General features: G+C 44.5%; 1 long non-coding RNA gene across 23 annotated transcripts in view; it reads left to right on the top strand.

Annotated features, from left to right (window-relative positions):
• Positions 1–16,540, top strand: part of LOC123835466 (uncharacterized) — a 138,653-nt gene that overhangs the window by 73,471 nt on the left and 48,642 nt on the right. For 12 of the 23 annotated variants that reach the window (XR_010406491.1, XR_010406479.1, XR_010406475.1 and 9 more), the window contains 2 exons: positions 5,075–5,224; positions 6,279–10,365. The exons of 8 other annotated variants lie outside the window; for them this stretch is intronic. This is a non-coding gene — a long non-coding RNA (uncharacterized LOC123835466). Of the gene's footprint in view, positions 1–5,074; positions 5,225–6,278; positions 10,366–14,834; positions 14,925–15,709; positions 15,804–16,540 lie in introns of those variants that run through there. 3 more of the 23 variants (XR_010406476.1, XR_010406470.1, XR_010406478.1) reach the window with 3 other exon arrangements.

Below are 16,540 nucleotides of genomic sequence, written 5' to 3'. Positions count from 1 at the left end.
GAAACGTATTTTGTGAGGCTGTGGCAGACCCTTTTTTATTATCCATCAAATATATCTCTTTTTACCATCTGATGGCTTGGCAACAGGACCATTCTTCTTTCAAATAAAATAAATGTGCCTGCAGTGTGGCAGAATATTCCACGTTGAAGAGGCTTTGCCCTGGCTAATGCGTGCTGCATTCTGTGGGCTTCATTACAACGGGACACTAAGGATGCAATATACAGTTCCCGATGGGATTGCTTTATGGTACCAGCTGCATTATTGTTTTCTGTTAGGATATTGATTATTGCCTTCTCCTGTCATTTGGGCCAGCTTTTCTTACTTTTATCTGCTATTTTGGCCTATAAATAGAATTGCTCCATCATTCTGTGCTATTAATTTCTCACTACTCTTGAAGGTGCCTGATTCTTAGAGAACTAATCAAAGCCATCTCACACCTGCCATGTGAAAACTCCCAAATTACAAAGTAGCCAGAAATCAGATCATCTCCACGCATAGGGTCTAAATTAGAGCTCTGTTTTGAGCATGTGTGAGAATTTTGGACAAGCAAACTCCTGGGCTCCTACCCCAGACATGCAGAAGAAGTGAGGTGAGGCTCAGGAATCTGCATTTTAAATAATCTCTCAGGTAATGTGCGGGAAAGGCTTGAGGTGGCATATGGTCAGCTGGGGAGTGATTAGAGGTTGGCAGGAGGCCATGGGCTCTGCCCCAGGCATTTCCCTGTGGTGCAGCTGACCAGGCTGCATTTCCTCTCTCCAGCCTTCCTCCAGGACCCACCTTTTTTGGCTCTGCTCTCAAGGAATATTCTAGAGAAGAAAAATCACTGAAGAGAAAGGCCCAAATCTGAAATGGCATTAATACTACTCTCTCCTTTACAAAAGAATTAAGCACGTACTACAATTTTGTGATGAAGAGACAGGAAGGAGAGGAGAGGGCAAAGAAAACTCTTCTAGAATAAAAATATATGCAAAGTACTGCTTAGTAACAGAGCCCTCCCGAGGCCCAAGGAAAATGCTGCCTTCAGGGAAGCAACAGACCATCTCCTTGAGGTTGAGTCACTGGGAGAATCCTTCGGGGCATCCAGGGAGGCTGCCAGGGGAGGGGCTTTCTCTAGGTTTGCATCACCACACACCTGTTTTCGGGAACATGTGCTAAAATGTGGCTCCTGAAGAGGATTGGGCAGCTCTGTGAGGACCCCCTGGGACTTGGGAAGAAAATTCATGGAGCACCTGCAATGAAATGAATTATGTTAAAAACAAGGATAATAAATACTCAGCCTGATCAATTCCTAATTGTTTTACCATATTTGACTGTTCTGTGTGCTCTCGAGGTTGTTTACTTCTATTGTATCGGGATGGTGGAAATCCTGGGCAATGGTGGGCCACTCCAGTTCAGTGACATTGGCTTGAAGTTGACCATGGTAGGCATATTTACGCCACAGAAATCAGCAAAGAGTGCAAATCAGCGCTTGATTTTTTGTTTTGTTGACTATGTAGACTTAAGGAAGTGAAGGAGAAAATGTTAATGCTGCAGATTAAACATAAAAGTGTGTCATGTGTATGGCTGCTACATTGTGACTAGCACAAAAAATGTGAGGAAATATCCTTCTAGTGTTCGAAAGCCATTATCTGATTCAGCAAAGAAGTCACTCATGTCGCTGACGAACGCATGTAGTTCTGACATATGTCTTCGTTTTTCACTTTTGTCCTACTCATTAATGTAAATGAAAGTATCAACCACTCTTTAGGGTAGATCTACACTCGCTCATCACATGCAACCTAGGATGGTTAGGGATACCAGAGTTCATAAAAAATTGGCAAAAACCTTCTGAGTATGTGAAATTATAATAAGGTTTTATTTTATTTGTAAATTTTGTGCTATGCACCCTTCAGATGAGTAAAGTTTATAAGAAACCCGTGTACCCATATATACAAGCAGCCTCCCACCCCTACCCCCCCACTCCTGTGCAGAGAGCTGGTTGTTAAACATTCACCAGCACATCATTGCCCTAAGTTCCTTTACAAATATAAACGAGTGAATTCTTCCTTGGGAACCCCAAGTAGGAAGGCTCGTTCGGAGGCAGTCTTATCTCATCTACTGGATTCTGTGCTTCTTGAGTAAAGAGCCCATCTCCAATTCAATCCTTTATCTACTGTGTTGCCTAACATAGAGCCTGTATTCAGTAAGCGCTCAAAAATGTGGATGAAGAGCATATCTCAATACAAGCATGCCGGTTAATGGTTAGTTGCATAAGATACCCATGGTCAGAAGAAAACACGGGAAGAGCCGAGGGTGGGGCACAGACATGACGACTCCACTGTCCACCATAGTTCAGGACTAGCAGTTAGGATGAAATCGCTGTTTTACTTGCAAGAAGCTCTCCGATCGTTCACAAGCGTTGGTGGCTGAGCTTGGCTCTCTGTCCCTCAACCATCTTCTCTGCTTATGGTGCAGTCTTTGGAAGCCACCTTATTTAAGGTACGAGGTATCGATGCGGTGGGGCGTGGCAAAGAATGCAGCTGGAATGAGGAAGGAGGGGATAAGGGATGAGGAGAAGGCGAGATCAGACTAGCTCTACAATTATACGGGCGCGCATGATAGCTTTGCTAGGTGTGGCAGGGACTGTGCTGCATCTTCTTCAAACAGTATTTTATTTAAACCTCACTATTGGCTTTGTGAAGTCACAGTACCAATCCACCTTACACTTTTGACAGTTGAGGCTCGGCGAGGTTAAGTAACCTAACCAGTCGGTAGCAGAGCTGGGATGCTGGAGACTCTACTGGCCGGGCAGCCTCTCAGACAGAATGAGGTGTGGCAATAGCATGGGACCATCTCTTCTCACGCCTCCTGGTGCCCTGGCCATGGGTAATGTTTGGGATTGTATTTTGGTGTTTATGAGTCTGCCCCAAGAGAACATTTGGGCTTTTGGGGAGCGGCTTCTTGGGACATTGGGAACTTTGCTGGAGCAAGAGAGGTTGCTACAGGGCTCTGCTGCTCTGGGCTGGGAATTTGCCTGGCTTCTTTCACGCAGGTCAAATCCTCAGGCCTTGGAGGAGGAGGGGCTCATGAGGAAGCCCGTTGCGTGCCAAGTTCATGCTTAAAGCACCCTAGGGAGGGACACTCCAGAACACGCCTCAAGCAGCTTGTTCTACTGTTTCATAATTTTTACTTCCAGGAATTTCTAATTTACATCTGTCCTGAGTTTCTCACCAGATTTTAGTACATTTCCCATACCAAGGGTGTCCTGTTAACAGGGAATTCACATAGCAGTAGTCTTTGGGGACATGATGGGTCTCGGGTTCTGAGACGTTCTCAAGTTGTGTTCTCAGAGGAAGCTGCCAGCTTCCAGGCACTAGTTTTCATGCAAGCCAGGCCAGAAAGTGTCGGTGTGTGAGTAGCCCACCATCTGAATGGGTGGCCACTTCTCAACACCTGGGTCTAGTTGCGGTGCATTTGCTAATTCCGCACAAAGGCCTGTGATGTGGGCTGTAGTAACGTGTCTCACGAACAGCACGCTCGACAGTAATGTGAAGGTAACATGCTGTATTCCGTAGGAATTCTGCTGGCGTCTAGGTAGCAGGCCTTAATGCCCACTTATTGTCAAGTGTCTAGGAACCACTTTATCGCCCACAAATTGCCAAAGCGATTTCCCCCTGTGTGAGTACGAACGTTGTGCGTGCCATTTAATGAGGTCCTTGTGAACTCAGGAACCCTAGTAAATATAAAGTTTGTATAAAGTCCCAGGTCATAAATCAAGCAACGATTGCAAATGACCTTACTGTCTAAAGGTCAGATGTGCTTGGTCCCATCAAAGGACTTTGATCTTCTGTAGTGTCCAAGGACGTGGCAACTCTTTGTTCCAGTGGCCTCATTTCAAGGGTTTCTTCAGCGTGTGCATTTCCTGAGATCTACCAGGAGCTCCCAAGTTCCCTCAGCTGGCCATTTGTTGCATTTCTGTCCCGACAGCCCCTCACAGGGGCAGTCACGTTCACCTCTCCTGTTCACGGAATTTTTCCTCTGGGACACTTGTGAATACTAAGTGAACAGAGCTATTTGAACCCACCCCACTTAGAATCTAAACTCCTGTCGCTATAGTTTTGGCTAGATTTAAGATCAAAGGCAGAGGTAAAAGTCGGTGTAGCAATGCAAAGCATTAATCTCCTATGTCAGTTGTGTTCACTGTTGCTTTTTTAAAAAATATGTCAGTAGCTTGACATATTATTCATTTATATGCAATCGGAAGAATTTCCTTTGCTTCGTGCCACACATTTAACCCAGCACCATTGTGGGACTTTTCTGTTGTCATCGTCGTTGTTTTTATCAAAGGTCATCTCCATATGAAAACTAAGCCCAACAGAGTAAATGCCATGCACCACACCCCTCGCTCTCCTTTATCCTTTTGATACCATTTTCCCTGTGATGTAACTGAGTGATTTTGCAGCAGAAAGCTCCAAAAATTAAACCTGAACTTTCCAAATAGCTCCCTAATAACCGTTGCCCAAATCAATGGGGCTCCATGAATATTTTGACACAGTTTAAATGGGTTTGTATCCTCACCACTGAGATCGGGTGATTTAGCCTGTCAGGCTGCAAATGTGGAAATATCACCTCTCACTGAGCAAAGTCCAATATCTCATTAGAAATGAAAATAGAAGAGAAGGGGAGCACAAATGCTGTCAGTGGCTGTGAGGAAAGAAATTAAACCTCCGGAGGCCTGTATATCTTATACAAAAGATTATGCACTGCCAGGCTATATAAATCATGCCAGGGCTCTGGGGCCGCAATGGACTAGAAAATAAAAAACCATAAAAGTGTCATATTGAAATACAGTCGCCGAGAATTCTTTTATGATGAGTCTAAATTCGCCTGACATTCTCGCAAATTCAGGGGCCTGCTCGGGTTGTTTATGCCTGGCCTTTCTCTGTCAGTCACGAAGTCCCAGTTTCCACAGCAAATTATTCTAAACAGGGCTTATTATCAAGGCATAAAAAAGTTAAAACACAGATGGCTGGAGAGTTCCTGTTTAATTTAAATGCCCTGTGGCCCACATCAATGTGAGTCTGTCTTGTCCTAGATTTACTATCGATAAATTGGCTGCACTTATTAGATGGCAGAGCCCTAAGATGTTGGTGGGGAGTATTTCAAATAGAATTAACATGAAGAGATGCAGAGCTGTATCCTGTCATCTGTGAAATATGGAGAAGGACAAGCCGTACATAAACAGGTATGACCACTCGTACCCGGGTCGACGTGGGCTGGCGTGACTCTACCAGGAGGGAGAGGAGTTATATCCATTATGGGAATTAATTACAGACATGGGCTTAATTACTGGTGCTGTTTTCTCCCTGGGTTAAAAAAAAATTTTTTTTTTTTAAATAAATGATCAGCATAATCCAAGCAGAGGGTGATCCACATTTTCAGAGCAAATAAAGCAGGTTTGGGCCCGGAGAACCAAACAGGGTCTCTATGAGCATTTTATGTGGAATGACACAATGCCAGTTTGTGAAAATATGGGCCGGCTCTCTCCTTGGCTGATTTATCTTGTGGCCTTGCTTGTACATCAGCCAGTCAGTTGGCAACATTTGCTGGGTCCTTGTTGTGCTCAGGGCATTGTGGTGGGCGGCTGGGAAGGTTGAAAAGATGCAGGGAAGCCTCTATGCCAGAGGCCAACCATTAGAGTCCAGGGGACCTGAACTAGGCACCCTGAGGAACGGGATCCTGGGTGCACCGAAAGTTGCCACCAAGTGTCTCCTTTCTGTGCGAGGACACCTGCATCGTGGAGAACTGGGGCGCCTTAACCATCAACAGGAGTGGGTGGGAGCTGGACAGACCTGGGTTCGAGAACTGGCGTTTCCTTTTAGTAGGCGTGTGTCTGTGGGTCCGTGGTAAAGTCCATGCTTTCTTTAATCTTTGATTTCTCTAAGAAGAAGAGAATAATCTGACCGGCCTCAGGGGGTGTATATAAGAATCGAATGAGAGGACATATGTGGGGACCTGGCATGATGCCTGGCATATCGTCAGTGCTCAGCTCGGCAACCACGTGGCAAGCTAAACTAGCACCTGTCACTCTGACCCTGGAGTTACGGAGAGCTTTTGTGACCCACTGAAGTAGCCAGTTAAATATCCAGTTAGAATGAGGGACTGATGTCGTTCCTCGTGCCCTTCAATCAGTATTGCTCAGTTTCCTTCTTGGAGGGCTATGAAGGGCCCACCCATCTGTACCCCAAATCAAACACCTCCTTCTTCCCTCCACACAAAAAAGATTATCTCCCTTTCAGAAGTGAGAGCACGTTCTAACATCTGGGACAGAACCTCTCCAGAGGAGGTGGCTCACTCCAGTCACGTGGCCTGATCTGCTGCCATCACTAAAGGTTATTAGGTGACTCTACTGGAACTTCTTCTGGACCCTGCTAGGACTTCACGTTCCATTTGGAGAAATCCCAGTTTAAATAGACTTCATGGCAATTCACTTCAGTCAACCCTATTGAAGACAAGGGTTCTACCTGCTATTTGTACTGGAGTCCAAGGTGAACTCTCACCTCATTATCCCTCCGAGACTGAGTACTGCAAAATGTCAAGCAGAACATGGTGCACTGGTTCCCGGTGCCAGGGGAGGGCTCCCACTCCATGGATAGCAAAGACCATCACGATGCCAACCACCAGGATAGAAGTCCAAACACTTCTGCCCGCTGCATCTTGGTATCAGAGTCGCCAAGGAAAACACACCACAGTGCAGCAGTGCGGATGGAACAACCCTCCTGCTCATACCTAGAGAGAAGAGACAGCAAAATCAGCTCCAGTCATGTGCCTCAGTCCCTCACGGCTACAATGGCTAGCGGGCCACTCACAGCCGATGCAAGGCAATTGTCCTACCTATCTGTCTCATGCTACAGCAGAAGGACCCTGACCCTATTCCTGTGTAGTCAGAAATACTGAAACAAACACTCATTGAGCCTGAAACAGGGAAAGATATTTCTACGCATGGCGATAAGCCCGGTGCAGGCTGTGTGGGCTCCTTATCTCCAGGTAAGGAGGTGTTCCAGGCCCATGACCTATTCTTCTGTGGCCCGGGGTGGAAAGACTACATGCATGAGGCTGCCATTACCAACGCAAAATAATGGTGGGCTTCTCCCTACCTGAGATGAAGGAGAAATGCTCCAGAAATGTTTCCCAAAAACAAAAGGGTCAAAGACAAGCTTACCAGTTGCAGCCTGTGGCTTTATTACTCACCTGTGTGGTCTGACTCTGGGTGGGGGAGGCGGGGGAGGGGGCAGAAAGCAGACCAAGGAGGAAGCCTGCGTCATGAGCTGCTTCTCTCCTTCAGGTTTGCTTTGCAGGCTTGGCCCCGGAAACTCCAGCTCCACTTAACATTTTTCCTGGCTCTAAGGAAAGAAAGCAACTCAGCCGATGCTTGGCTAACTGTGGGCAATCAAAAACTCCTGAATCTTCACTTATTTTTTTTTGTTTTAAAGATTCATTTATTTTTTAGAGAGCAAGCGAGAGAGAAATAGCATGAGAGGGGAGAGGGTCAGAGGGAGAAGCAGGCTCCCCGCTGAGCCGGGAGCCCGACGTGGGACTCGATTCCAGGACCCTGGGATCATGACCCAAGCCGAAGGCAGACGCTTAACCATCTGAGCCACCCAGGCGCCCCTGAATCTTCACTTATAAGATTCACCCTAGTTCATGCCTCCAAATGTCTTTGCCTTCTGGAAATTCAGCTTTCCTCAGAATTTGAAACTTGGCTTTGGTCAAAGAACTTTGAAATTGAACACGATATCTTAAGATTGGTAACCCAGTGGGCGTCAAGACCATATTTGTTTCTTGCCCAGCACTTTTCAGTGGAGGAGGGATGAATGCGGAAGGGTGGAGAGGAATATCAAGGTCTGCATGGGGTGTTCTGCTCCCCACCCCCCACCCCCTACACACCTACATACTATGTTACCTGCCTTTCACCTTCTCTTTCGGCCTTCAGGCCCACTGGTTCATCACTGTGAGGGACTGCCTGGAAACTAGGCCTCCTGGCTTTTCCATGTTGCTGCTACCTGGGTGGGACTGCGGGGCAAGGCGCTAGTGGGTTTACTCTTGAGGTAGACGCTCTTGTCCACTGTCCAGATCCTCCTCCAGGACCCAGGTATAATTCCCCACTGCAGGAGCTCTGCCTCCTGGTGCCTTACAGCTGAATCCCTCCCAAGAATTGCCTTTGGCCAAAGAGGGCTGCCTTGCCCAAAGTTATGACCCGTCCTCGGAGGCATCTTGCATCCAATGACTTGCCAGTGCGGGGAGCTTAAAGACCCCACACTCTTGCCTCTGAAGGGCTACCTGTGGGCCTGGCTAAGGTGTCTGTTGTGACCATAGCACAGCTTAACCTCTTCTTCTGCCCAGTCCTGATTCCCCTGTGCACCCACAGGTGTGGTTCCTGAGTCCACTCTCCAAATCTCCTCCTGCATACAATCTCAACTCAGAGCCTGCTTCCCAGAGAACCTGATCTGTGACAACTCTCCCAAGGTCTCCTGGGAGGAGGAGTTCTGCAATTCGAAAGGGAGAAAATGCAATGACAAGTCATCAGTGATGTAAATTCAATATTCAGACCCTGTGGCTAACTTCCCCTCCCTCTTTCCTAGGTGGGTAGGTGGGTGGAGGGAATATCGTTATAGTTACAATTAGAATAAAGTATGTGCTAATGAGGTGGTTGATCCATATTTCTTTTGCTAGAGGGTCATCACCATCTGAAGAGACCATATCTGTCAAATCCTAAAGGCTTTGATATATTCTTAGGCAAATTTCCATGTTTTGGGGCAATCTAAATATAAATCTGTGGGGAGGCCTGAGGCCTGGTTTATGGAGTAGGTGATTAGTAGATCACCTAATGTATGTGATTTAAATTAAATGGTACAATCCTCTTGCATTATGTCTAAAATTTCAATGAAGTTCTGATATTTGAGTTTTGAAAAATTAATAGTCTCTTATCAATATAAAAAATAGGAGATTAATACCTCATCAGCTCTTAGTTGTCAACTAGCTTAAAGCAAGGCTAGTACTTGGAGTGGAGGATGTGGGTGTGCAGGTACAAGAGGGTATAAGGTGAGGTGAGGGAAGCAAAGACAAGGTATATTTTATGGTTTCTAGCTTATATACACTTTATATTTTAAAGAAACAATTGATTATTTTCATCATCATGAATTTATTATTACAGTTACCTTCTATTTTTGGTACGTGTTTCTGGTATTCTATTTATGGGTAGTGATAGGAAGTTTTCTTTAAAAATAAATTTAAATACAAAATGAATCTATTTAAATAAAATATCTACTAGTACAAGCGGCCTACAGCTATTGTAAAAAAAAAAAAAACCACAGTGGTGGTATGTGAATAATGACAGTTTAGTTGTAAAATCTGTAGGTGCAAGGTGCTAAAGAAAATTAGAGAAAAGAGATCATTACCTAGCACATTGTGGGAGCCTAGCAAATATTAAATAGAATCCCGAATGACACCATACAGAATTCATGTCAAATTGTTAAAACTGCTTAAATTTTTGTTGGTGTTTTTGATATGCACCCTCCTCCCCCACCATTCCATAGTGTGCAAAATTGTTTTAGGGCTTTTAGCTCTAGCACATTTATACTGTCTATGAAATTTTATTACTTATCATGCCTGTGGTATTACTGCTCATTAATTACATACCCAACATGTATCAGGTATCAGTAAAGCTCATTAATTAAACATAAAAGCTAGAGGATTTACAGAGAATTTGGGGAAAAAAAAAATTCCTCAGTCTGGAAGACTTCCAGACTAAATATAGAAACTTGAGACAATTGGTGGTTTTCAAACTTTGCAGACACAGAACATTCTGTTCGAATAAATCTTCCCAGGAAGCCCGGAGTAACAAGAAGAAAACTACGCAGAACTGCTTGGTGGGTGGGGGTGCTGGGGACATAGGAGTCCTTCTGTGCAGCCCCAGCAAACTGTCCCCACCCTTGAGGCTCACAGAGTGTGGCGCTCTGTTTGAAAACCTCTGACCTGGAACAGTTTTCTTTCCCGTTCTGTCTGCACCTGTCATTCTGTGTCCCCAGCATGGTCAAGGGGAATTTATTTTACCCTATGATGCAGTAACACTATATTCTCTCTGAGAGTACGACAGGCATGTTTTGTCCAAGAGACAAAATACATAAGTAAATAAGAAAACATCTGGATTGATAGGAGAAACAAACAACCGCCTAGACCGTAAGCTCCATGCAGGGCCCAGCTGCCGGCTTGTTGGCTGCTGCAGGGCCCCGGCATCTGGCAGGACTCCTGAGGCCCACGGGCGGCTCAGACGCAAGAACCCCGCCGAGAGAAAAGTCAGGGAAGGGTACATTTTGAGGAACGGAGTTAACGGGTCAAAAGTGTGCACATTTTCAGGACTTTGAGCAAGGAGTTATCAGACAGAGCAGTGGGGCCTGGGGGCCAGGCCAAGGTAATCTAGATGGAGGGAGCCCCGAAGGCCGTGGTGCTTGGTTGGGGGGAAAGGAGTGGTGATGAAATAGGAAAGAAAATGTGAGTCCACGACACTCAGGAAAGAAACAGGAGTGGTGATGGGTGGGGTTTGGGGACCCAAAAGACTTGGACTACAAATGATTTTTGTCTCCATTGCAAAGCCTCTGTGTGAAGGGTTGGAAAGGTCATAATAATTTTTCGAGAAGTGGGTCAGAAGTTTAGCTCACGGGGTAAGGGGAGAGCTGCCTTGGAAGACATAACTCAGCGGCCTCCAGCTGTGTGGGGCGCACGCCGTCATCCAGATGGAAACGAGGCACCTTGGCGACGGGCAGTTGCCCTGCTGAGCTCCCCAGCCAGAGCCGGGACAGGACAGATAAAGAAGCGTCCTCACGTCATTCGTGTACAAACTCTCCTCCCTCCACCCTGCCGCTCCTCCCTTCACCCCTCTGAGCCATCCCACCAGGCACTGGGTGGCTGCCACCTCTTCCCCAAGCTTTCCCAGACAACCCAGCCCTTAGAAAGCTCATCCACGGGTGCCTGGGTGGCTCAGATGGTTAAGCATCTGGCTTCGGCTCAAGTCATGATCCCAGGGTCCTGGGATCGAGCCCCCCATCGGGCTCCTGGCTCAGCAGGGAGCCTGCTTCTCCTTCTCTCTGCCTCTCTCCCTGCTCATGCTCTCTCTCTGTATCTCTGTGTCTCAAATGAATAAATAAAATCTTTTTTAAAAAAAGAAAGCACATCCAGCACTGAACACTTCTAGTCCTCATGGCCTGAGAGATTTATCGACACCTGTCCCGGCCTGTGTGCCTCAGTGGATGTGTACACGGGCTGTCTCCCTGCCTGGATGGAAAGGACCTTGAGGGGAGGATCTTCTATTTCTTTACACTTTCCATATGACTTTCTCCCAGACTTCTCATGGGGCAGGTAACAAGGCCTGGCTGGTTGAACAACACTGATAAATAGCACAGCTTCCAGAATGCTCCATTTCTAGGCCATGTCTGTCTGTACTGTTTTTTGGACTGTCCAGCCCATGAAGGCCTCCAGACCAGGTCTTGGGACATCTGTGCAGCCTTAACGGTTCCTGCAGACAGAGGGAGGAACATCACTTCCTAACACAGGAGAGCTGGGGTTAGCCGAGCTCTGGGAGAAAGGCATGTAGGGGCTTTTCCTGACTCCTGGTTCTGGGGTTTGGTTTCAACAGTTTCCTTCCATCTAGACCCCTATAGCCCTCGCAGCAACAGAGATTTATGCAATTCACTCTCAAAATAACAATGGCTGGGGCCCATGGGAGCCTGGGTCCTCTTACTGGTAGGAAGAGAATTTGCCTCTTGACCTGCTAAACACATGAAGGGCTGAGGTCCTAAGACAAGGTGATTTCCTTGAGCACAGCACCACGTGAGGAATCGCTCTGGGACATGGTGAGACTCCCGAACTCAAGGCAGCAACAGCAGGGAGAAAATTTTCTGCGCCAGGGTTACCCCAATTAGCTACCAATGGGCATTTGAGATTTCTTCAGGAGGAACGGTGTCCCCCGGGCCCTGGAAGGTCTTCCCAAAGCTGCCTGCGATGACTGGGGGGAGGGTGCAGTTCTCATCCCACTGTTGGCTTGTGGTTTCCTTCTCTACCTCCACCCGAGCTCTTTTCCCAGGACACAGTGTCCTTCCCCGCGTCTGTCCACCAAAGCAGAGGGGGCTGCGCTCGGAAGACCTCTGCTTTCACCGAGCAAGCCACCCATGGGGCAAAAGTGAATGTTCCACGAGGAATGAGAGAGCGGAAGGCTTTATCTCTTCGAGCAAAAAGAACAAATTTAGGAATAAGAAAGCTGGGGCTGGTTACCCTTGAGACTTAATGACCAGAACTAAGATCTGGAGTGTCTACCGAGGGTTTTCATCACCTTGCCTGACAGTCGGATGCCTCTCAGTTCAAGGAGGCCACTGAAGTGAAACTGAAGGTTGTTTTTCACTCATGTCTCATTGGAAGCTGGCGGCCCGCTCACCTGCTCCACTTGGCTGCGTCTTGCCTGCCTCTCTGCTCAAACACCATCTTGACTTGGCAGCACTACAAGATAGAATAAAAACATACACTTCTACCCAAATTCCTGTCTCCTCTCATTTACACAGAAGATTAAATGATTTCTTGCTTTGTCTTTTACTTTAAGGATTCTTACTGCCTTATTCCTGTTCCGTCTACATCAACTGGGGGAAAAGAGTTATCAAGTAACTAAGATGTCACAACAGTTCTCACAATGAAGTATTGTTCCCATTTCACAGATAAGAAGAGTTACCAATATAACATCCATCCACCCATCTCCACCCCAAAAATGTCCCCTGAGTGTCTGTTTTGAGCCAAGCAAAGTGCTACTTGCTTTGGACTCCAAATCCAGAGCTCTTTCTACCTTATTAGAGATTATCTCAGTAATATCCTCCTTGATTAAGAGGAGCCGGGTTCATTCAACAAATACTTTTGAGGCACCTCCAATGTGATGGCACATTTTTTTTTTCAGTTTCTTTTCTTTTTTTTTAAATTTTATTATGTTATGTTAATCACCATACATTACATCATTAGTTTTTGTTGTAGTGTTCCATGATTCATTGTTTGTGTGTAACACCCAGTGCTCCATTCAATACGTGCCCTCCTTAATACCCATCACCAGACTAACCCATCCCCCCACCCCCCTCCCCTCTAGAACCCTCAGTTTGTTTCTAGAGTCCATAGTCTCTCATGGTTCGTCTCCCCCTCCGATTTCCCCCCCTTCATTTTACCCTTCTTACTATCTTTAAAAGAAAAAAAGAAAAAACGTTTTTTTTTTTAGTAATCTCTACACCCAACGTGGGGCTCAAACCCACAACCCCGAGATCAAGAGTCACCCGCTCTTCTACTGAGCCAGCCAGGCATCCCTGTGCTGGTACATTCTAAATGCAACCAAAAAAAGGAAAAACAAAACCCCAAAGAAAAATTCATGCCTTTACGAAGCTTGCATTCTAACTGAGGGAGACAAACAATAAAAATAATTAAAAAACTAAGCTATGGAACATGTTAGTGACACATGCGGTGGAGAAGAACAAGGCAGAGAAGGTGGAGGGGTGCTTAACAAATCTTACGTCAATAATATTTTTTCCATAAATATTTTTCCGAGACTTAAGCAGAGATAACATTCACCATAGAATGTTCCTTGGGATTAGCAACTTCTCCCCCTAAAGTATTTCAGGAGCAGCTAAAGCTGCTCTCTCCTGCTCCTTCTTGCTTGGGCTGACTGTGTCCCACGATGTGCCCGCTGTTGTGAGATTTTCCTCATGAATGAAAATAGAACGGCTTGGTTCCTCCATCCATAGCAAAGGAGCTACGGCAGAAATAACTTGTGTGCATTTCCCTGGCTACATTTAGTTAAGTTATGCCTCTTCTTCTTCTTCTTCTTCTTCTTTTTTTTTTCTTTTAAAGATGTACCATAAAACCTTATTGATTGAGTTCAGCAATTTGAAATTTATGCTTTAGATAGGCTTTGGCTTGAGATTGCCTTGAGGAGAGGTGGTTGTAAGCAAATTAAGAATAAAAATAAAATTGCTAAATGTCACACTACTTAAGGGAATAAGTTGCTTTTTTATTATTTTGAATAAGTTGTTTTAAACACAGAGGGACTAAATCATACTTGACTGATATGCTCATTATAAATAATTCTTTCCTATTTCTAAAAGCAGGAGTCAATTATATACTTGCTACCTCGATCTAGACTCATAAAATTGTGCCCATGTGGATTTGAAAGTAATAAAATGGCTTTTATTAAACAAACATTCTAGAACTCACAGTTCACTAAATTGAGATCCACCTTGTACCCAAATTTAGCTAGATTTTAACGTGTATGGCACATCTCCAACCTGGGTTTTTCCTATAGCCTATTTCAAAGACGTATTTGTTCAGCCTTATCAGTAAGGTACTCAATCATGCTTCCCTTGTATCAGGTACCTCAAGGGCAGGAGATAACACAAATGTGTTTGGTTTTTAATAGCTGGAAATATGTCTACATGAGGTTGATTGTATTTACCCAATGCCAGATATCTGAAAGGCGTGTGAAAAATTAAGGTAATCATCCGTGCTTCCAAATGGCTGGATGTTGGAGTCACATTTGCAAAACCTAGGTTACACTTCCATGTCAGATTTGGGACACTTTGGGAGGTTGGGAGTGGGATGGGGATGGGTGGTGAAAAATGCCAGACTGGGTGGGTATGTAGGTGGTAGCAGAACTGACTCACAGAGGTGCTTAGGTCACTGAATCTATATGCATGTAGGGACGCATCATTTCATTCCTGAGACACTAATTCCAAGGCTGAAAGTCCAAATCTATTTTATGTTTTCTTTTTGTTATTTAGAAAAATTCAGAAATATACCAAGAGGAAATAAAAATCACCCTAATCCTATCAATCGGAGATAGCTACTGTGATGATTTTGATATGTTTCCAGTAAGTGTCTTTTTATTTTTTCCTTAATGCAAACACATTGAAAAAATAAACATTGGGATAATATTGTTTATACAAGTTTATATGCTACTTTTCCCACTTACTACAATTAGGGCATTTTTTTCATGTTAATAAATACTTACTGAAAAATATCTAACGGCTACATCATAATTTATTCAACCTTTCCCTTGTCGAACATTTAGGTTGCTTTCATTTTTCTTTGCTTATAAATAATAAACATTCTTGAACATAAATATGTTAACAGCTCTGACAAATTACTCCGGGTACTTATTCTTGGTTACTTTCCCTACCTTCAGAGAGGCTTATGGAGACAGAAAGTGTGCCTGAGATCTAGATGAGAGACCCAATGGCTGATTTGTGGCAAGAAGGTTTTGGAGTCGCATCGATCCAATTACATTTAATAAATTAATTTCTTTAATTGTTTGACAAGAATTGATTCAAGTTACACTATGTGCTAGGCACTCTAGGGGACCGCAAAAAGACTTTGAGGAGTGCAGCATCTTGTTAGAAAGACATACTTTAGACAACATTGAGAAAATCCTCGATTGTGTTTGCTAGTAATAACTGCTAACAGTTATAGGGAACTTCCTCTATGTTGTTCTGGGTGTTGTATGGACATTTACTCAATTCTCACAATAGCTACTATTATGATCATGAACTCCATTTTACAGAGAGGTTAATTGATTTGCTCAAGATCACAGAGCTAGTAAGTGATGGAACTGTGATTTGAATTGAATTGAATCACATTGCCTGTGATTTGAATCCAGGCAGTGAAGCTCCTGAGTCCATATTCTTCACAAGCCACGCATATCTTGAATATACCAATGTAGAGAAAAAGTATTATAGAAGGATTATGTCTAGGTAAGCATTTTCGAGAGGTGAGTTGTTTGCTTTTGCATTTTGTAAACTTTCTATAATAAAGCAGTTTACGGTTTTATTGTCAAGGCTATTCTGATGTAATTTTCCCCAATGCTTAGAATGTTAATGAGAATTACTAACTCAAGAGAAGCAAATCATCTCATGCAGTTTGGGTAAGTGAATTTTTGAAGGTAGAAAAGCTATCATTCCACCTGCCTTGTCTCAAGAAACTTCTTAGGGGAAGTGTTGGAAAAATAATATTATTTTGTAATAAACCCAATAAGGCAATGGATTTGCAATAAGGAACTAATTTAATAGATACCTTGCTCGTGTTCCTAGTATAATAATAAAAAAAAAGTTTGTTGACTGGATGAATGAACAAATGTGTGAACTATACTTGAGGCTGCAGGGCTTACAGATGAATAGTACTATGACCCAGACTCAGTGGTGTGCCAATACCAGCTCCTACTGGTTCATATTTCTTTCCAACGTTGTGTTCAGTGACTTGGCATTAGTGGGAAACCAGCCATGGTGGGAATATTGAAACCACAGAAGTCAGCAGATGCTACCAATCAGGGCTTTTTTGTTTTCTTGGAGAGCTGGTTGTTAAACATTAGCAGCACACCACTATCCGGGCTTATTAGAAAATTCTTAAGTGAGAAGAAATTCTGCGAATCCAGGGGAAGAAAGAGGGAATTGTATTAAGAATATCAATTTGGACGCTTTTCTCCTCCTCAATC

Source organism: Mirounga angustirostris, unplaced genomic scaffold, assembly GCF_029215605.1.
Source record: "Mirounga angustirostris isolate CCGP_5_RB_7025 unplaced genomic scaffold, mMirAng1.0.hap1 SCAF_12, whole genome shotgun sequence".
Lineage (NCBI taxonomy): Eukaryota > Metazoa > Chordata > Mammalia > Carnivora > Phocidae > Mirounga > Mirounga angustirostris.
This window is presented reverse-complemented; position numbering and strand designations above follow the sequence as displayed.